Raw genomic sequence first — 21,727 nt, forward strand, 5'->3', positions numbered from 1 at the left:
TTCAATTCCTTCGCCCCTTTCAGACAGCCCGACAAGCTACAAAGAGTATCTTGCCTGCACAACAAAGCAAGTCAAGCTACCGTGTCATATTCAATATGCCAAACACAGTAACAACAAGTCTCACAAAGGAGATGTTACTGGTCCCGCTTGAGCAAATCGATGAACAATGGGAGGACAGTGCCACAGTGCTATGTGCAAGATGAAATTCCTAGTGGTTTATAGACTGAAGTGTGGGAACTGTGAATAGCAGAAAATACCACTATTCGATACTCAATATTATAAGTCCGCACTGATTCAACCTTGATCTTAAGTGGTCTTGCTCTGTACACTTTCATTTTTTGACAACCAACTGCTTTCTAATGATCACATTCCTAAGCCTCTGGCTTAGTGCTGTACTCACACGATCTTTATCTCCACAAGGCACCTTTGGGGCTTTCAGCATTCATTTTTCAGGATGAGCCTTGTGGACCATGCTGAATTCTATTTCTGAACACGTGATAATTGAATACAGAAACATCTGAGATATTCTTGATTTTTTTTCCTCTTCATAGTTTTCCACACTCAGATTTGTTGCTTTGAACTCTTCAAAAGATTTTTAATTTAATTTTATACAGTTGTTCACAATATTTGTGTACATTTAATATTCAAATACCAATACACTGTCATTACACCTTCTCTCCACCATATTTCAAATGTTTCCATTCCAAACCTAAAACCCTGCCCTGAAGCAGAGCCAAAATAATTAATTTTGTACTGCTTGTTATGAATCATTTGCTAAAATGATCCAAAAATTGTTTCTTAGAGGAAAGTACGTCAAGATGGTTATATTACACCCAGGAATCATTAAGCACTTCTATAAGAGATTAGTAACATGTTGTTAAGGGTTAGCCTTGGGTGCATATTCATCTATCTGTCTGTCTGTCTGTGTGTCTGTCTCTCTGTCTGTCCATCTATCTATGTTTTTGTAAAAATATATTGCCCTTATGATTGGTTTCCTTCTATTCTACTTTCAACAGGAATCTACCATCCCGAGTGAGCCCTCCAAGAATCATGTAAAAAGTGCTCCTTTCTCTATTCCATCTTCCTTTTCCCCTAATATGTGAGACCTGCTTCCAAGCCTAGGAGCGATCCACTTGAACTTTATCTCTATTATCTTTGGGTGTTAGTCTCTCATTCTGTTACTTTATATTCCACAAATGAGTGCAGTCATTCTATGTCTGTCCCTCTCTCTCTGACTGATTTCACCTTGCATGATACTGGAATAAAGTCCAACTTCTGATGCAGTCCTAAAATTTTCTGAAGAACGCCTCTGTCCTGAGTGACTCTGGTGGATGGCGGGCGTAGGAGAGTGGTACATGGCCAATGATGAGGAGTCTTGCAGTTCCCTGAGCTGGATTTCTGGGCACACTGCCCTGGAGTACATGCCCACCAACCACTTGCCTTCTATTTTAAGCCTCAACAAAAGTGATGTTTTACATTTGATCTATCAGTGTTGTAAAGCATAAGAGATTGGAAGAGATTCATTCAAGGTTGAAGCTTGTCTGAGGGTGTGTATAGTGGCTGTGAGAATAGGGGTGCTTGAGTTATGGACAATATGGCAAAAAAGAGGATAGGAAACTTTCAATATCTGATCTATTTATTTATTTATTTATGTCAGTTTGGGGGCCACAGCTGGTTATGCTCAGGGATTGCTCCTGGCTCTGCACTCAGGAATCATTCCTGGAGAAGTCACTATAATACAAAGTCAAAATAGTTTGAAAATTAATGCAGAAGAAGTAACCACATTGGTCATTTTAAGTCCCAGGTTCAATATATTGCTACATTCCCAATAGCTGTACAATGTTCCATTATCAAGTACTGTGCTTATTTAAGAGTGAGATAGAAAAATATTTTTAAGTTTTATATGTACTGGTTTCAAATATTTGTTGCTGGAGCACTGTATTGTTTTGCAGTCTATTGTGTTATTGATGTGCTCTTTTGTTTAGGTTTTCTGTGACTGCTGGATCCAATCACCTGTTGGAAGAAAAAATCTGAACTCATGGAAGCCAGAAATTTCATATACAGATCACTGGGAAAAAGATGTCAGCCCAGATATATGCCTTCTTTGGAAGGTCTGTATAGCCTGTATTTTCTGTTAACTTCTGATAACTTCCACGAGGCTTGTCTGGTAGTTAATACACTCGCATCCTGGCCTGAAGGTCACATGACCTACTCCTCTATCGTCATCATCTTCTTCCTCCATTGTGTCAGAACAAGTGTTATTCCATTGACTCACCTGAAAATACACCATATCTCTCCATTGCCAATGATAGCATCTATTCAATCAAGATTTACTAAAAAAGGAATATTTGCAGGGTTGATGGTTTCTTTGAATGGCCATTATATATTCTACACCATGATGTTGATAGCATCTAAAATTACATGAACGGGACTAGATCTTGTGTGTGTGTGTGTGAATGCTTTGATTTTTTTGTGTGTAGCCACATCTGATGATGCTCAGAGGTTCCTTTTGGCTCTGTGCTCAGAAGTCACTCCTGGCAGGGCTCAGGGGAAATTTGGAGTCCTAGGGAGCCAAGCAGGCCTACTGTGTTGAAGACAAGCACCCTACCCTCTGTACTATGTGTACAACCACTATCAATATTTCTTTTAGCCAATTTCTGAGACCTCCAGGGCTCTGTGCATTTAGAACGTGTGGAAACCTCTCCAACATAATAGATCCATACAACAGAATATTAGTCAGAGGAATTAATGATATACTGTAGCAGAGATGAATTTTGAAAGCATCAGGGTTTAAAAATGACTGCCAAAAAAGTCACATACCTTAAGATCCATGTATGTGAAGGGTTTAGAGAAAGAAAATTCATATAGACAAAAGAGGAGGGTTGCAAGGAACCAGAGGAGAGAGAGAATGAATAGGTCAGTGGGTACTGAGGTGGCTGTTTTTGGAAATGATGAAACTGTTATGCATAAAATAATGGTCACTGTCAATGTCCTTCTGTTGTTCACTAATTTGCTCGAGCTGGCCTAGTAACATCTCCATTATGAAAATTGTTACTGTGTTTGGCATATCGACTATGTCATGGGTAATGTGCCAGGGTTTGCACTGCAGGGGAGATACTCTCGGTAGCTTGGCGGGCTCTCCCCGAGGGGTTGAGGAATTGAACTCGGGTTGCTCATGTTGGCCGATTGCAAGGCAAATGCCCTACTTGCTGTGTTATAGCTCCAGCCCATGGATAAAATAATGGTAATACTTGCAAAACTAGCAAGTATAGCAAATACCCCGCAACTCTTCATCGGGACCATAAAATTTCTCCTCTTAAGGGCTTTAAAACTCGGAGCCAAGTTTCTATTCCTTAGATTCTTGTCTGTTTCCAATTTTGTCCCACTTCAACTTTTATTTCTTTCTCATGAATCCTTCAACCCTCACCCCCTCCAAATAACCACCACAGTGGAAAGCCTCTCAACATTCAGAAATTTTATTACTGATCTATTAACCTATATGCAGATATTTATTTTTTAAAAAATATATCAGAATGAATGAAATGTGTATGGCATTTCAAGTGTTTGTCTAAGGCAACCATCTGGTACCTAAAGTGGCACGAACCACTCCAGCTACTTATAGCCATAGAATCGAGAGATGTCCATATATTTTTCTTTCTGGATAAAAAACTGCACTTTCCCTAAAGAGGTGCACTTAGCAGCATTCTCACGCTCCTGCTGAGCCTTCCTTTTCATAGCCTCACACCCTGGTCTCTGCTCTATTGTGATGGGCTTTGACATGACTGGCTCGGAAACATTGGGCTTTCTCCATGGAATTGGTTGGAAACGGAAGTCTTGGAGTTGAAACTGACTTTGATGTTTGGAAGAAACCTGGAGCTGGGTCCCAGAGACAGGAAGAGGGCCCCGCTGGAGAAAAGTGCTAGCTGTTGTCTTGGATGGAGCAGGTCTAGAAGTTGCAGGCTGAGAAATAGGCCGGCTAGTACAGTTCAGCAAAGCTGGTTGTGATGGGTTGGTCGAAATGGGCTGAGCTGGTCTGGCAGGGTGTGACAAATATGCAGTCGCTGGCCGGGATGAATTGGTGGCAGTTGGCCAAGCTGAGTTGGTCGAGCCAGGCCTGGCAGGGTAAGCTGCAGCAGGTCGATGTGAAGCCAGAGACTGTGGTTTCCGAGGAACACATCGAGCTTGTGCCTTCTCCATGGTAAGAAAAGGCAAAGGTACCAATTTGACCTTCCCAGGAGGTCGCAGTTCAAACTGGGAAAGAGACAAGCGTTCTTCAGCACTGCTGCTTGGTTTCTGAGCTTTGACCTGAGTTTTCTTTCTCAAGACCTTTTCTATGCTGTGTAGCACCTGGCTGTGGTTTGACAGCTGAGGAGGGCTGATGTCTTTGGACTTCTTTGAATTACCCAGGACCTGGGAGGAAAAGGATTCAGCCTTTGGATCCCTCTTCTTTCCCAGTGCATCAAACTCTTGCACATACTCCTACATGTGCATGCCCTGGCAGATGCCGGGCTTTTTAAGGGCCTCTTGGCAAAGCTCAGGCTAACTTAACTTGCCTTTCATCCTGGCAATGGTGGACTTCTCTTCTGCCTTCCCCTTGTTCCCTGTCTGTTTATTTTCATCAGCTTTCTTGGGGTTTTTTCTGGCCTTTTTTGTCTTCTCCTGCCCATGGCCCTTGGTCTTGATGATCAGGCTGGATGCAGCTTTCTGAGTTTTGCTCTTGGGTTTGGCCATGGTAACAGGACACCTATCACTGGCTGCAGCATTACAAACAGTCCCTGCTCCACCTAGCAAGCATTCTGGGTCTTTGGAATGGATGTTGACCTTGGGTTCTCCCTCCAGCGGCTCAGAGGCCTGGTTTTTGTTCTCCCGTGTTGGGTGGGAGGTCCCCTTACTGCCACCTGACTTTTCTTGCCCCTGACTTAGAGTGATGGTATCTGTGGTGTTCAATCCCTGCCGATCTATGCATTGATCTAGGTCTTCTAAGCAATCAAAGAGCTGGAGAAGTTGTTTATCTTCCACCCATGTCCTGATGTCTGCAAAAATACCACCAGATGCAGACCCACCTTCAAGTGTTCCTGTGTTCTCCAAACATTGACCATACTTTTCCTGACGAGTAGTTTCAGTACCAGGCTGTTGCTCTTAGCTGAGAGGATCCATGCAGGCCAGGAGCTGGTGGATTCATGGATTTTTAAAGGGCACAGTGGAGGATCTTGGTTTTCTACTGGGATCTGGTAGGTATCCAGAGAATTTGAAAGCCCAATGTTCACCTCATCCCACTTCTCATCTGTTTGTTCCTGAGTTGGACATGGGAGTAGTGCCAGGATACTTCGTGCAGAAACTATTATGGGTACATCTGGGAATTCTGGTGCTGGGTTACTCTCAAGTATTTGAATCCTGCTACTGCAAGACATGGGTAATTCTGAAGTGGGTGTCAGACAAAAAGTCTGATCGGAAGGTTGCAATGCCAGGAAAGTCTCTATTCCCAGGGAATTCATCACTATAAAGGAACCATGGAAGAAGTCTATCCCCCTTAAATGAGATACTCCCTCCATACAACTCGTGGTACCACAATTGGGTTCTCTTCCGGCACCTTCCGGCAATGGGCAAGGCAGTGTTACTGGCTCTTCTGGGGATCATGGACAAGGTCCTGAACTGGATGATTAGAGGTAACTGCTGTATTTCTTACTGTTGGTCATGTGGTGCCATTGTTTTCTTTGTATTTGAAAGTGTTTCTGTGTAAACCATACTTAAAAATGAGAGACTTGGAACAGAGGAATAGCGCAGTTGGTAAAGCACTTGCCCTGTGCACAGCTGACCTTAGTTTGATCCTCAGCACCACGTATGAGCGCCTAAGCACCTTCGTAAGTGAACCCTGAGCACAAAGCAAGGTGCAAGCCCTGAGCACTGTGGTCTGTGACCCACATTCTGCTTCCCCCAAACTAAAGCATTTTTTTCAAACTATAGATTTGTAAACTATTAAATGCTATATAGAACTTAGAATAATTTAATCAACTTCTTCACTTTCCTCAAAAAAAAGTTCATATCAGCTTTTAAAAGAAGGAATGAAGCACCACTTCCTCATGAATTTTGTGCTCAAGTAGAAATTCTAGGTTTGATAACTTTGGACAGGATCTCTGAGTTTATTGTGTATTCAGAATCTTGTACGTTAAAGTAAAGGAAAGTTAATGTTACATCAACACAATAAGAGTTCTTAAAAGTCTTCAGAAATCACAAAAACAGTAATTTAAGAAATGGAGCTTATTGTTACTGTGGTCATACTGGCGAATTGATCAACTATGAAAATGTGGCATTCCTTGTTATGCTACTGATGTTTTCTTCTAGGAAACCTAGGTGGTCTTTATACTATCATACCTTCCAATCTGCATGAGAAGATCTGATGGCTAGTGTGAAAATAAGGTGCTGTAAAATGAGTGAGGGGAGTCTAAACTGAAATTCGGTTTATTTAAATTCAGGCTTCATACATTTAAAACTCTCAGTGTATTGAATTGAAATGCCACCTGTCTATTGAGAGTTTCTGAATTGAAGATTTGACCCCAAGTTTTGAATCCCAGAATTCCTTTCTCTCAGTTTGTCTCACCTTGATAACATGATTCCGTGATGAGTGGAGCAGACACAGAGTAGTAGACTCCAGAGGTTGAGGCTGTTGGTCGGTTCTTTGGGGGCTGGACCTCCTTTAGAACCATAACCATTTCTGGGGATGCATTGCTGTAAGCTTGGAGGGTAGAGTCCCTACCTCCTTTGTATATCATAGAGCCATTGGATTGCAGGCAGGGACCAGGTTCTCCAGAAAGGAGAGGTCCTGGAGTGCCCTGATGATAGTAATACACCTGGCTTCCTTCCTGGTAGGGAAGCGACAGGCTATAACTCTGATTTGGAACCTGTGATGGTGTCCTTTCAACAAGACTGGCAGAAAGTGATGGGTACAGAGACATCATGTGGTTAGTATCTAAGGTTTTCTCATAGCGAGTTGCCATAGACAAGGAAGAGACAGTCGTGTCTTGGTCAAAGATAGTCATAGTAACATCACCCACGTAAGACTTCATCCTGCAATATCCCACTCAAAAACACCTGGGTTGGAAGCAGACCAAGTGGATAGCTGGCTCTGGCTCGACCCTCCAGACAGCATTTTTGTGCAAGAATATTGTTCAAGATCGGCACTACCCATGAATGGTTGGAAAGAGATGCCAGAATCTGAGGGCAGGAACCAAGCAGATCTACCTGCTGGTATAGATACGCTGGAGTAGTTGCAGACACTTCCTTTTAGGGAAGTTGCATTGTTCACAACGGGAAGGGAAAGCTGCAGAAAATGTGCAGTTTCCAATACAGATGGAGTTTGCATATTTTCTGTAAAGAACAAGAGGGTGATGAAAAAAATCCATGAGACTGATAATATCCAACAACTTTTTTTTTCCCTTTTGGGTCACAGCCAGCGTTGCACAGGGGTTACTCCTGATTCATGCACTCAGGTATTATTCCTGGTGGTGTTCAAGGGACCAAATGGGATGCTGGGAATGGATCCCAGGTTGGCCCTGTGCAAGGCAATCGCCCTACCCACTGTGCTTTCACTCCAGTCCCCTCCGACAACGTTTGAGAGGAGCAAAATTCACTTAACGTTTCAAGTATAGACAAGCTTCTAATACCAACAGTCAAGTAATTTACTAAAAGTCTAACAACTTTGGGTGGTTGAAAGGCTGGAATATTTTGGCACTTTGTGTATGGGGCACCGCGCTCCCAAAGTGAATACAGAGCTATAGAAGACTCTGGTGATGTTGGTACACGGACTTTTTGCTTACAGCTAGTTACTCCTTGTCCTAGCTCTACCTCTAGCTCGCTGTCGTGTTGAACTCTACGTTATTGCCTAGAATGGAAGCATTTCACAGTTAGGAAGTCCTATGAAAATGACTTTCATTTTATTGGAGAAGAAAGGAACCTGAGGCCCAGAGATGGCCTAGACACTTGTTCAAGCTTTCCCATTATTTTTATTGGGTTTAGGGTGGGGTCGAGTTTGGACCAATACCCTGCAGTGATCTTGGGGTATTCCTGGCTTTGTACTCTGAGTGACCCCTTGTAGTGTTCAGGAGACTGGATGTAGTGACAGAGATCCAACTGGATTTTCTTCCTACAAAGCAAATGCCTTACCCCATTCTGTACTATCTCACTGGCCCTTATGTATTACCAGGTTACGGAACATAAGCATGTGGATTTTCTTGCTAGAACTCTGCCTTGATCACTACAATGTAAGAAACTAGGAGGAAGATACTTTTCATTCATATAGGCATGTGGTGTCATTACAATTATTACCAGTGTAATCTTCAGGTTTTGTCTTTTGCTTCTGCAGTTCCTATCTATTATCTACGGCTCACATATAACTCAATCACCTTGATGATTTGAAGGTTAGCAACCGTACCCCGGTTTTTGATCACCCCTAAAAATGAGTACTTAATTTTTTCTCAAGATGTGCTTTTGGAAGGAAGACTGTTGTATAAATTCTGTGTCTCAAGTTGCTTTCCTGCAAAGGAGTTACTTACAACTGTGATTCAGAATAATGTGCACACAGAAATAGATTTTGTCTATTTCACGTGATTAACATGGGAGAAGTATAGAGATCAAGAAAGAAATCATGAAAAATATGGATCACAGAACTGAAAAAGAAGTATGTTCATATTAATAAAATCTGGGCTATGTGGCAAGCAGCATAGTACAGTAACTGATTGAGAGAAGCCCCAAGAGTAAGCCCTGACCAACAGTGAATGTCCTCCCCAAACACAACATAGAAAACAGTCATGACCATCCTGTTGTTCGTCGATTGCCTCAAGCAGGCCCCAGTAATGTCTCCTTCGTCCTAGCCCTTTTTAAAAAGTGCCATCTTAAAGGCTCTTTCAGGGTTAGAAGAGTGAGACCCATCATTGTTACTGGTATTTGGCATATTGGGTATACCACGGGGAGTTCGCCAGACTCTGCCATGAGGGCAGGTTACATTTGATAGCCTGCCAGTTTGTCCAAAGTAGGAATGAGATGATAAGCCACGCGCTTCCGGGAGCTGAGTGTGATAATATCTGGATCCTGGCCGTTGTTGGGGTTACAAAACAGTAACAAAACAGTACAAAAGTTTATTAAGAAATTTTGTCATGTATACGATATGAAGATGAAATTCTATTTTAACAGAAACCACTAGCCAAAAAAGGCTATGTGATTTTTGAGTGTATAGCTTACCAGTCCATAAAACAGAAGATTTACCAGTAACTTACATAACAAGTAGAAAATATAATAAATGTGATTGCATTTGGTATCCAGTATATATTCTAAAGGAGTTTAAAGCATAAATAAATATAATAATTACAAGGAAATGACATGATTATTCTCATTCATGTCTCTGAACATTAACCATCAAACAACAGGTATTAAATAGAGCATACCGTTTCAGCCAATCACAGAAGAAGCTGAAAAGACCATTTGAAAAATGGTCACAAAAATTTCAAATTTATTTTTAAAACCTAGATGACAAGTCTCTTTATCAACCAGGAAAATGTGATTCCCAAAGTTTCAGAAACAATCACCAAAATCCAACTTAACTATCTTTAATGTAGGAAAACTCAGATTCCACAAAACTGAAATGAATGTGTACTTAGACATTTGAGACTTGACTTTTCTATTTCTTCTTAGGATCTAAAAGCAGATGTCAACTGCTATCAAAATGCTGTCATGTTAGGAAGGAGCTACATTTTTTTTTTCATTTTTGTCACACCCGGCACTGCACAGGAGTTCCTCCTGGCTCATGCAGTCAGGAATTACTCCTGGTGGTGTTCAGGGAACCATACGGGATGCTGATAATCGAATCTGGGTTGGCCACGTGAAAGGCAAATGACCTGTCCGCGTGCAAGGCAGATGCCCTACGTATTCTTCCAGCCCAGAAAAAAACTCTTTGTGAAGATGACAAGTTGCCTTAACCTGGACCCTACTTATCACACCAAAGAATCAATTCTCCTGCTGCAACTTAGAAGATATCACTTCTTTATTTTAAAAGGCAGACCATACATGTACCTCACAAACTAGAATGTAATAAAAACATTGAAGATGATGTATCTTCCATCCCCCTAGGTAACCAGTATTAGTTTTTTATAGGAGGTATCATTTCTAAAAGGTGTTTCCATTCAAAACCACCAAGTGCCAACTCTGTTCTAGAGACAATAAGAAAAGAAAGCACAACCATGGTTTTCTACAGACTTTTTTTTCTACTGGTTCTCTACTCGAGGCATAGTATGTTTTCTAGTCCTAGAATTGATTAAAGTCAACTACTTTTACTGGCTCTCAGTATATTTAACTATATTCCTTCTGTTTTGATTTGAACTATCTGGTTCTCTTCAACATTTTATCTTAAACTGTTTCTCCTTCCTTGATAATTTCCCTCCATAATCTTTATTTCCTATTTCATTCTCCCTCATATCATCTTCTACTTCTTGGCTTCTGTTGGTCAAAGCTTGTTGAAAATAACCCTAAACTTCCTTACCTTTCAGGACTTGCGCCCCTACCACTCAGCACTCCACACCTTCCCCACAATCCAGTTTTTCTTCTCATTTGAGTTTAGAAAGAAAACTCAAAAGACACATGATAATGACTTTGAATAGCACTAAATTTAAAATACTAAATTATGAATACAAATGGAGAGACTGCTACAGATAAAACATCCTGGTATATATTAGGTTTTTTTGTCAAACCTGCATTTTCTGTTTCTGTCAAAATATTGTCTCTGATTTACTTTATTTCATGTATATCATGTCAAAATACTATTAAAAGTAAAAGGAAACACAGAGAGTGAACACTCATATGTAAACATGTACTTGAGGTCATAAATATCTATCAAATATAATTTAATAAATGAAGAAATACCCTTTGTATTTCAAAGAAAGGAAGACACTGTCTAAAATCACACAGCAAACGTGAATGTCAAACTAAAGTAAGGCTTACCATATTCTAGTTGATTAATTTCTTCTATTTTTCCATGCTGCTTTTCTTTAACTACTAAGTTTAGGGATAAGAAATCTTAATAAAAAAGCTTTGAAAAATATTATTCCTTACCTGACATGATCAGAAAAGAGGAAATATCAAGGAAAGTTAAATGAGAAGAGGAGACGATATGAGAGTAAGTCTGACCACCGAAACGGGAGTCCACAAGTGTCCGTACCGATGACGGATCACTGGTGATTGGTCATTGGTCACTGATCACTCGCGATGATCCAAACTTGTTTACAAACAACTGCATGGGAGCCCCAAGATTCTACCAGGAACTGGTAGGTTTGGTGGGAGAATGATGTCATAAAGCAGGCAGTTGAAAGGTAGAGGCTAGCCAATAGGGACGTCAGATTCCCAAGAAGAAGCCTGGATTGGATAGACTGAGAGGTAGACTTAAGCAGGGTAGAGAGATGGAATCTTATAAGACAGTTGTAACAGTTTCATTTTCCTTAGACTTTTAGGTTAGGGAAATACTCTTATATACTGATGAGCTTACATATTTCATTAACAAATCAACGGGTACTAGGTAGTAATTTATATTGCCTAGTTAACCAATAATGTTAAGTCACTACTAGTGTATTTTGTATAAATGTTTAATAATAAAACATAGATTATATGTTAATGCTTTATGATATACATTATTACTTACTTTAGTGTTAGGAAATGATTGATTATTATGAGAAATCTTCCCCTAGCAAAAATCCCTAAGTTTAGGCTGTTCCGCTAGCAATCATGCACCCAGAAAAAATATTAGACAAGGACTGAATAGATGACACAGTATATGCCAGCTGTAAACTTGTGCCAGGCAAACATAGACTAATACTTAGCAGGGTCTTTTAGATTTAGGGGACAATATAGCCAAAACTGGAATAAACAACTTTCACAATCTTTTATTTATTTATTTTGATTTTGGGTCCTCACCTAGCCATGCTCAGGGCTTGCTACTGGCTCCCCACTCAGGACTCACTCCTGAAGGAGTTTGGTAGACTGGGTGCAAGAGAGGTACCCTGCCCTCTGAATTCTCTCTCCTGCGCAATCAACTTCAAATTTTACCCATGCCTACTGTTTCTCTGTGAACTACACTAGCCTCTGCTCTCCAGGTCCCTATGGCATGTTTATATACTTCCTAACTGTCCTTGGTGTCTCTCTCAACTACAATATTGGCTCCCTGTTTGGACCTGCTTGGGTTGGGGGAGCAATATTGCATTATATTGACATGCCAAGAGACTACTGATGTCTGCACAGGTGACCCTAAAGTTGGGTAAATCCGCATGTTTGTCTACTTATGTGTTTGTTTCATTCTCTGTGCCTGACCGCTGCTAAATGGAGGTTCAAAGTGACAATTGGATTTGGCAGATGAGAAACAATTTAGACAGATTGTAACCAGTTATAGTGATCAACAAATTATACCATCTATTAGAAAATCGCAAGTAGTATGGGATATTTGGGATCCTATAAAAAGAATCAGAAAGAACACAAGAAATACTTGAAGTCAGTTGTCATTTAACATAGTGTTATCATCTGGATCAGAGTGTTAATCCAGTGGGAAACACACTTGCCTTGCACATGGTCGACCTGGATTCAATCCCTGCCATCCCAATACATATGTTCCCTTGAACCACTGAGGATTATCTTCATACATGGCAAGCACCCTACTCACAGTAGTATCAATCCAGCCCAGGAAAAGTGTGTGTATGTGTGTTATATATATGTGTGTGTATGTGTGTGTGTGTGTGTGTGTAGAGAGAGAGAGAGAGAGAGAGGATTTGGGGTAGCCCCAGTGATACTCAAGTACTCCTGTCTCTGTGCTCAGGAGTGACTCCTGGTGGTGCTGGAGATAGAACCAGGGTCAGTCACAGGGAATATTTATATATTAAGCCCTGCATATTCCTCAGTGCTGGAGTAGAAATATATTTTAGAAGTGAAAAAAAGATTAGCCAGTAGGAGTCAGTGCAAAGACAGAATCAGGAACTTTGCTGGGGAAGGATCACCCAAGTGGCAAGAGACTGATTTCGTACTACAACTGCAGAGATGAGCAGAGACAGAGACAGATCCTCAAAGAGTAACCAATTGACTAGATAAATTTTTTTCAATAGAAAATATTTGCTGATCCCTAATTAGCAAAAGGAAGAAAGAAAGAAGACTGAGAATAAGAAAGAAAGAGAGAAAGAAAGAAAGAAAGAAAGAAAGAAAGAAAGAAAGAAGAAAGTAAGGCATATGTAAGGAAGTAAACATGGATGGAAGGAAAGAATGATGGAAAGTAGAAAGGAAGAAGGGTATAAAGAAAGGAAGAAAAAATAAATAAATGAAGGAAAAAATGATGGAAGGAAGGAAGGAAAGAAGGAAGGAAGGAAGGAAGGAAGGAAGGAAGGAAGGAAGGAAGGAAGGAAGGAAGAAGTTTTCGGCTGCTGGGGTGGCTCCATTGGACCACCCCACCACCCTCTGCGATGCCCTGAATAAAACAGGCTGTCATGGGGTCTAGGGCCATGTCTATGGTGTACTATTCTGCGTTCTCTTCTGAGAGATTCATTGTTGAGTCTCTGGATCACAGCCATTGATGAGATTATATGGCGCAAGAGGTATTTTGTGGTTGTGACTGCCAAGCTGCTGAAAACAGAGAGATTGGGGAGAGATCACCCATTCTCTGATTTCATTGAGCCTGGAGTTTTCAGTAAGAAGTCCCACATACCTGAGTTTTTCTGCAGATAACTCATAGATGAGGCTTGTCCACAATTGCTGATGGCGGGCATGATCGTGGCTTTCAAGTTATGGAGGGTTTTGTCTTCTGGAGCTAGCTATATTGGGGCGGGGAAGGGATGGGATTCTAAATAGATTTTGAATCATTTTTTATTTATTTTCTTATCTTCTTTTTTTTGAGAGTTATCTTGATTGAATCTATATATTTTTTAAATTTTATTTTACTATATCACCATGAGATACAGTTAAAAGCTTTCATGTTTGAGTTACAAACATACAATGTTCAAACACCCATCCCTCCACCAGGCCACATTTCCCACCACCAATCTCCCAAGTATACTGCCCCTTTCTGACCCTCCTCCTGCCTTCATGGCAGACAATTTCCCACATACTGTCTCTCTGATCTGATATCTTTGATGCTAGAGCATTTCTAACAAAATATTATCAACTAATGCCTATTAATATGCTTAAAACTCTGGCTTGTAAACAGTGGGTACTTCATAAGGTCTTACTGTCTGCGGGGGCACCCCAAATTTCTCAGACATGACTCCTGCCTCGATACTCAGTAATTATGCCTGGCAGTGCTCATCGAAAAAAATGGGAAGCCTTAGATTGAATCTGAATAGGTCCCTGACAAAGCGAAATACCTATCTGCTTTACTATTGCTCTGGCTGAGGTATTACTATGTTAAAATTTACTAAATATATTTACTTAGCCTGGCAGAGCTGATTATGATTCCTCCACCCTCTCAGAGAGCCCAGCAAGCTACCGAGAGTATCTTGCCCGCACAGCAAACACTGCAAGCTACCGTGCCATATTCAATATGCCAAACACAGTAACAACAAGTCTCACAAGGGAGACGTTACTGGGCCCGGTTGAGCAATTCGATGAACAATGGGAGGACAGTGCTACAATGCTAAGTGCAAGATGAATTTCCTAGTGGTTTATAGACTGAAGTGTGAGAACTGGGAAGAGAAGAATATTCCACTATTCAATACTCAATATTATAAATCCGCACTGATTCAAACATGATCTTAAGTGGTCTTGCTCTATACACTTTCATTTTTTGACAGCCAACTGTTTTGTTATGAACACAGTCCTAAGCCTCTGGCTTAGTGATGGACTCACATGATCCTTCTCTCCACATGGCACCTTTGGGGCTTTCAGCATTCAGTTTTCATCATGAGCCTTATGAATCAAGTTGAATTTTATTAGTGAACACCTGATAGTTGAATACAGAAACATCTGAGATATTCTTGATTTTATTTTCCTCTTCATAGTTTTCCACACAGAATTATTGCTTTTGTCTCTTAAAAAGATTTTTTAATTTAGTTTTATTTTTATACAGTTGTTCACAATATTTGAGTGCATTTAATATTCAAACACCAATACACCAACATTACAACTTCTCACCACCATATTTCAAATGTTTGCATCCCACACCTAAAATCCTTCCCTAATGCAGAGCCAGAATAATTACTTTTGTGCTGCTTGTTATGAATAATTCTCTAAACATGATCCAAAAATTGTTTCTTAGAGGAAAGTATGTCAAGATGGTTGAATTTCACCCAGGAGTCATTAAGCATTTCTATAAGAGATTAGTAACATGTTGTTAAGGTTTAGCTTTGTGTGCATATCTGTCTGTCTGTGTGTCTGTCCATCTATCTGTCTATATAAATATATTTTCCTTAAAATTGATTTCCTTCTATTCTAATTTTTTTTATTTTTTAATGAATCACTATGAGGTGCAGTTATGGATTTGCAATCTTTCGTGATTACGTTTCAGTCATAAAATGATCAAGTATGCATCTCTCCACCAGTGCCCATTCTCCACCACCAATGTTTTCAGTATCCCTCCTGCCACCCCCACACAATCTCTCCCACCTGTTTCTGTGGCAAACACATTCCCTTTTACTCTCTCTCTCTCTCCTTTTGGGTATTATGGTTTGCAATGCATCTAGTAAGTGGCCATCATGGTTGCTCTATAGTCTACTTCAGCAGGAATCTAACATCCCGAGGGAGCCCTCCAAGAATCATTTAAATAGTGCTCCCTTCTCGGCGGGGCGGGGGCCTCTGGCACGGCGGCTACAGTGATTGTGGTGGCTGCGGAGCTGACAAGAAACTCCTAAATTTCCTCTGGGAGTGAACTAGAATTTCTTAAGAACATAATGGATGGAGAAGAGAAAACCTAGGGTGGCTGTGAAGGCCCTGATGCTTTGTATGTGAAATTAATATCCTCTGATGGTCATGAGTTTATTGTAAAAAGAGAACATGCGTTAACATCAGGAACAATAAAAGCCATGTTGAGTGGCCCAAGGTCAGTTTTGAAAATGAAACCAATGAAGTCAATTGTAGAGAGATCCCTTCACATGTGCTATCCAAAGTGTGCATGTGTTTCATCTACAATGTTCGTTACACTAACAGCTCCACTGAGATTCCTGAATTCCCAATTACACCTGAAATTGCACTGGAACGGCTGATGGCTTCGAATTTCCTAGTTTTTTATTAAAAATCATTTTAATGTAACCCACCAACTTCGAATTTCCTAGTTTTTCATTAAAATTCATTTTAATGTAACCCACCAATTTTCCCATCATGCCCATCTGGTGTCCCGGTCCCAGTCCTTCCCCGTTTCCTTCCCTGTCATTCATCACCCCATATCTCTCCTAGGACTATCTCTTCCCACCACCGCCTTCCAGGCCTCAGGAAGAGCCGGTCCCAACCGCTCTGGGAGTGATGACCTAGTGCGCATGTCCCAGTCTTGATTCTCCCATGGCCCAGCCTCCAACGGCAGTTATAACGTTGGTTTTTGTGTGAGCTTCCATTAACATCTATGTTTGGAGCAGGCTGCAGGCACCCGGCCCCGCGGAAAATCCCCGAGAGGCCCCTGAAGGTAATATATTTGGAGCTCCCAAGTCAGTAATGTCAGGATGCTGTAGCCTGAAAGAGACATTGGCCACCTTAGGGAGTTTGCAAATCAAAAGATCTTAGTCATAGAGACCTCACTGTTGAACCGCACTGGCTAAGTGCCCCGATAATACTGACTCTGGGTATTGTTGGGAAGAAGAAGTGTAATGGTGCATCTAGAGTGGCTGGACCACGGGCCTGAGTACATGGCAATTGATCTTTACAAGTCCCAAGAGCTGGTATTCGGGCTTCTTGCCACAACTGTTCTCTTTTTTGGTCCCTATTTACAGTCACCACTGAATAACTCAGAGGGACCTTGACTGTTCCTCTGTAGGTTCTTTCCCCAGTATATGTCGTAGCATCTCACAGTCTGAACATTTATGAATATACCACCCACAACTTTTGGAGATATGACTCACATCTCTTTATTTAACAAGGATGGGCATGAAACATAAAGACAGCCTCTGTGAAACTATTTTTACTTTTAATCAGGTTATCTTATTACATTAATCCTCCTTCTTCAGCGTTTTCCATATTTTTTTTATAATATACGTAACCCCCTCACTGTGCCATCTCTCCCATTCTTTTTTAGTGGAGACTGGTGATGGAGGCATACTTGCCTGTGCTCAGGGCTTACTCCTGGCTATGTGTTCAAGGATAACATCTAGTGAAACTCGTGGGACCACGTAGGATTCCAGAAATGACTCTTGGGTCAGCCTCCTGCAAATGCCCTAGCAGGTAAACGATTTATCTGCCTTCCCCCCCACCACAACTCTTCATCAGGACCATAAAATTTCTCTTCTTAGGGCTTTCCAACCTAGAGCCAAGTTTCTCTTTTTAGATTTTTGTCTGTTTCGCCTTTTATCCCCCCCCTAACTTCTATTTCTTTCTCATGAATCCTTCGACCCTGACCCCCTCCAAATAACCACCACAGTGGAAAGCCTCTCAACATTCAGAACTTTTATTACTAATATATTAAATTATAAGCATTTATTTATTTTTTAAAAAATATATCAGAATGAATGAAATGTGTATGGCATTTCAAGTGTTTGTCTTAAGCAACCAGCTGATACTTAAAGTGGCACTAACCATTCCAGCTACTTATAGCCATAGAATTAAAAGATGTCCATATCTTTTTCTCTCTTGATAAAAAACTGCATTTTCCCCAAAGAGGGGCATTTGGCAGCATTCTCACGCTCCTGCTGTGCCTTCCTCTTCATAGCCTCACGGTCTGGTCTCTGCTATTTTGTGATAGTCTTTGATATGACTGGCTCGGGAACAATGGGCTTTCTCCATGGAATTGGTTGGAAATGGAAGTCTTGGAATAGAAAGTGACACTGCCCTTTGGGTGGAGTCTGGCACTCAGTCCCAGAGACAGGAACAGGGCCCCGCTGGAGAGAAGTGCTAGCTGATGTCTTGGGGGGAGCAGGTCTAGAAGTTGCAGGCTGAAAAATAGGCCGGTTAATAGAGATCAGCAAAGCTGGTAGAGATTGGTTGGTCGAAATGAGCTGAGCTGGTCTTGCAGGATGTGACAAAGATGCGGTGGCTGGCCGGGATAATTGGTGGCAGTTGGCTGAACTGAGTTGGTTGAGCCAGTCCTAGCAGGGTAAGGTGCAGCAGGACGATGTGAAGCCAGAGACTGTGGTTTCTGAGGAACCCGTCGAGCTTGTGGCTTCTCCATGGTAAGAAAAGGCAAAAGTACCAATTTAACCTTCCCAGGAGGTGGCAGCTCAGACTGGATGGAGACGAGCGTTCAAGGCACTGCTTCTTGTATACTGAGCTTTGATCTGAGTTTTCTCAAGACCTTTTCCATCCTTTAGAGCACCTGCCAATGGTTTCACAGCTGAGGAAGACTGGACGTCTTTGGGCTTCTTTGAACTTCCCAGGACGCTGGAGGAAGAGGATACAGGCTTTGGATCCCTCTTCTTCGCCAGTGCATCAAACTCTTGCACAGACTCCAGCATGTGTATGACTAGGCAGCTGCGGGGCTTTTTAAGGGCCTCTTGGCCAAGCTCAGGTTGACTTAACTTGCGTTTCATCCTGGCAATGGTGGGGCTCTCTTCAGCCTTCACCTTGTTCCCTGTCTGCTTCTTGTCATCAGCTTTCTTGGAGTTTTCTCTGGCCTTTTTGGTCTTCTCCTGCTCATGCCTCTTGGTCCTGCTGATTTTGCTGGACGCAGCTTTCTTAGGTTTGCTATTGGGTTTGGCCATGGTAACAGGACACCTACCACTGGCTGCAGCATTACAAACAATCCCCCTAGCAAGCTTTCTGGGTCTTTGGAATGGATTTTGGCCTTGGGTTCTCCCTCCAGAGGCTCAGAGGCCTGGTTTTTGTTCTTCCATGTTGGGAGGGAGGTCCCCTTAGTGTCACCTGAGTTTTCTTTCCCCTGATTCAGAGTGATGGTATCTGTGGTGTTCATTCCCTGCAGATATATGCTTTGATCTAGGTCTTCTAAGCAATCAAAGAGCTGGGGAAGTTCTTTGTCTTCCACCCATGTCGTGGAATCTGCAAAAATACCAACAGATTCAGTCCCACCTTCAAGTGTTTCTGTGTTCTCCAAACATTGACCATTTTTTTCCTGACGAGTTCTTTCAGTACCAGGCTGTTGGTCTTGGCTGAGAGCATCCATGCAAGCCAGGAGCTGGTGGATATCAGGGATTTCTAAAGGGCACAGTGGAGGATCTTGGTTTTATATTGGGATCTGCTAGGTATCCAGAGACTTTGAAAGCCCAATGTTCATCTCATCCCAATTCTTATCTGTTTGTTCCTGAGTTGGAGCTGGGGGCAGTGCCAGGTTACTTTGTGCTGATTCTATTATACGAACATCCGGGATCTCTGATGCTGGGTTACTCTCAAGTATTTGAATCCTGCTACTGCAAGACATGGGTAATTCTGAAATTGGTGTCACACAAAAAGTCTTATCGGAATGTTGCAATGACAGGGAAGTCTCGATCCCCATGGAATTCATCACTACAAAGGAACCATGGAAGAAATCAGTCTCCCTTAAATGAGGTACTCCCTCCACACAACTCGTGGTGCCACAATTGGGCACCTTCCAGCAATGTGCAAGGCTTTGTTACTGCCTCTTCTAAGGATCATGGACAAGGCCCAGAGCTAGAAGATTGGAGGTAACTGTTGTATGTCTTACTGTTGGTCATGTGGTGCCATTGTTTTCTTTGTATTTGAAAGAGTTTCTGTAAACCGTATTTAAAACTAAGAGAACCGTATTTAAAACTAAGAGACTTGGAACAGAGGAATAGGGCAGTTGGAAAAGCACTTGCCCTGCGCAGAGCTGACCTTAGTTTGATCCTCAGCACTATGTATGAGCATCTAAGCACCTTCGTAAGTGAACCCTGAGTACACAGCAAGGTCCAAACCCTTAGCACTGCGATTTGTGACCCACATTCTGCCTCCCCTAAAGTAAAGCTTTTTTTTCAAGCTAGAGATTTTTAAACTATTAAATGCTATACAAAACTTAGCATAATATAATCAATTTCTTCAATTTCCACCAAAAAAAACCCCTGGAAATGTCATATCATGGTATAAAAAAAAGGAATGAATCAACACTTCCTCATGAATTTTGTGTCAAGTAGAGATTCTAGGTTTCATAACTTTGGACAGGATCTCTGAGTGTGTTGTGTATTCAGAATCTTGTACATTAAAGTAGGGAAAGTTAATGTGGTATCATCACAATAAGAGTTCTTAAGTGTCTTCAGATTTCACAAAAAACAATAATTTAAAAAATGGAGTTTATTGTTACTGCGGTCTTACTGGCGGACTGATCAACTACGAAAATGTGCCATTCCTTGTTATGCTACTGAAGTTTTCTTCTAGGAAACCTAGGTGGTCTTTATACTAACACACCTTCCAATCTACATGAGAAGGTCTGATGTTGAGTGTGAAAATAAGGTGCTATAAAATGAGTGAGGGGAGTCTAAACTTAAACTGAGTTTATTTAACTTTAGGTTTCATACATTTAAAAATCTCAGTGTAAGAGACTGGCCCACATCCACAAGAACAAAAGCAACCGGTGCTGGCACGGATGTGGCGAGAAAGGGACCCTCCTTCACTACTGGTGGGAATGCCGGCTGGTCCAACCCTTTTGGAAAACAGTATGGACGATTCTCAAAAAATTAGAATTTGATCTCCCCTTTGACCCAGCTATAGCACTCCTGGGAATATATCCCAGAGAGGCAAAAAGGTATAGTCGAAGTGACATCTGCAATTGTTTGTTCATTGCAGCACTCTTTACAATAGCCAGAATCTGGAAAAAACCTGAATGCCCGAGAACAGATGACTGGTTAAAGAAACTTTGGTACATATACACAATGGAGTACTATGTAGCTGTTAGAAAAGATGAAGTTATGAAATTTACATACAAGTGGTACTACATGGAAAGTATCATGTTAAGCAAAATGAGTCAGAAAGAGCGTGATAGACACAGAAAGATTGCATTCATCTGGGGAACATAAAGCAACAAAAAGGGAGACTAACACCCAGGAATGGCTGAGATTAGTACCAGGAATTTTGCTCCATGACTTGAAGGCTAGCCACACGTGCTAGGGGAAAAGGAAGCTCAGATAGAGAAGAGAGAACCCAATAAAGGGTGTTGTGAGGACCCTCCCAGGGTGGGAGAAGCATGCTAAAAGTAGTCTACAGACCAAACATGATTACCATTCAATGCCTCTCTTGCAAAACACAGTACCCTAAAGAAGAGAGAGAGAACAAGGGGGAATGCCCTGGCACAGAGGCAGGGTGGGATGGGGGGATGGGCGGTGGGGGGGATATTGGGACCCGTGGTGGTGGAGGATGGGCACTGGTGGAAGGATGGGTACTTGATCATTGTATAACTGAAACCCAAGCACAAAAATTTTTAAGTCTATAACTGTAACTCATGGTGTTTCACTAATAAAAAATTAAAAAATCTCAGTATATTGAACTGAAGTGCCACCTGTCTATGGACAGTTACTCACTTGCAGATTTGACCCCAAGTTTTGAATCCCAGAATTCCCTTCTCTCAGTGTTACTCACCTTGATAACACGATTCCATGATTGGTGGAGCAGACACAGAGTAGTAGACTCCAGAGTGTGA

The 21,727-nt window shown here is 41.6% G+C and overlaps 1 pseudogene; it reads right to left on the bottom strand.

Annotated features, from left to right (window-relative positions):
- Positions 1–3,612: 3,612 nt before the first annotated feature.
- Positions 3,613–21,727, bottom strand: part of LOC130017225 (uncharacterized protein C2orf78-like) — a 37,073-nt pseudogene continuing 18,958 nt past the window's right edge.

This window comes from Sorex fumeus, unplaced genomic scaffold, assembly GCF_029834395.1.
Source record: "Sorex fumeus unplaced genomic scaffold, SorFum_2.1 ptg000183l, whole genome shotgun sequence".
NCBI lineage: Eukaryota > Metazoa > Chordata > Mammalia > Eulipotyphla > Soricidae > Sorex > Sorex fumeus.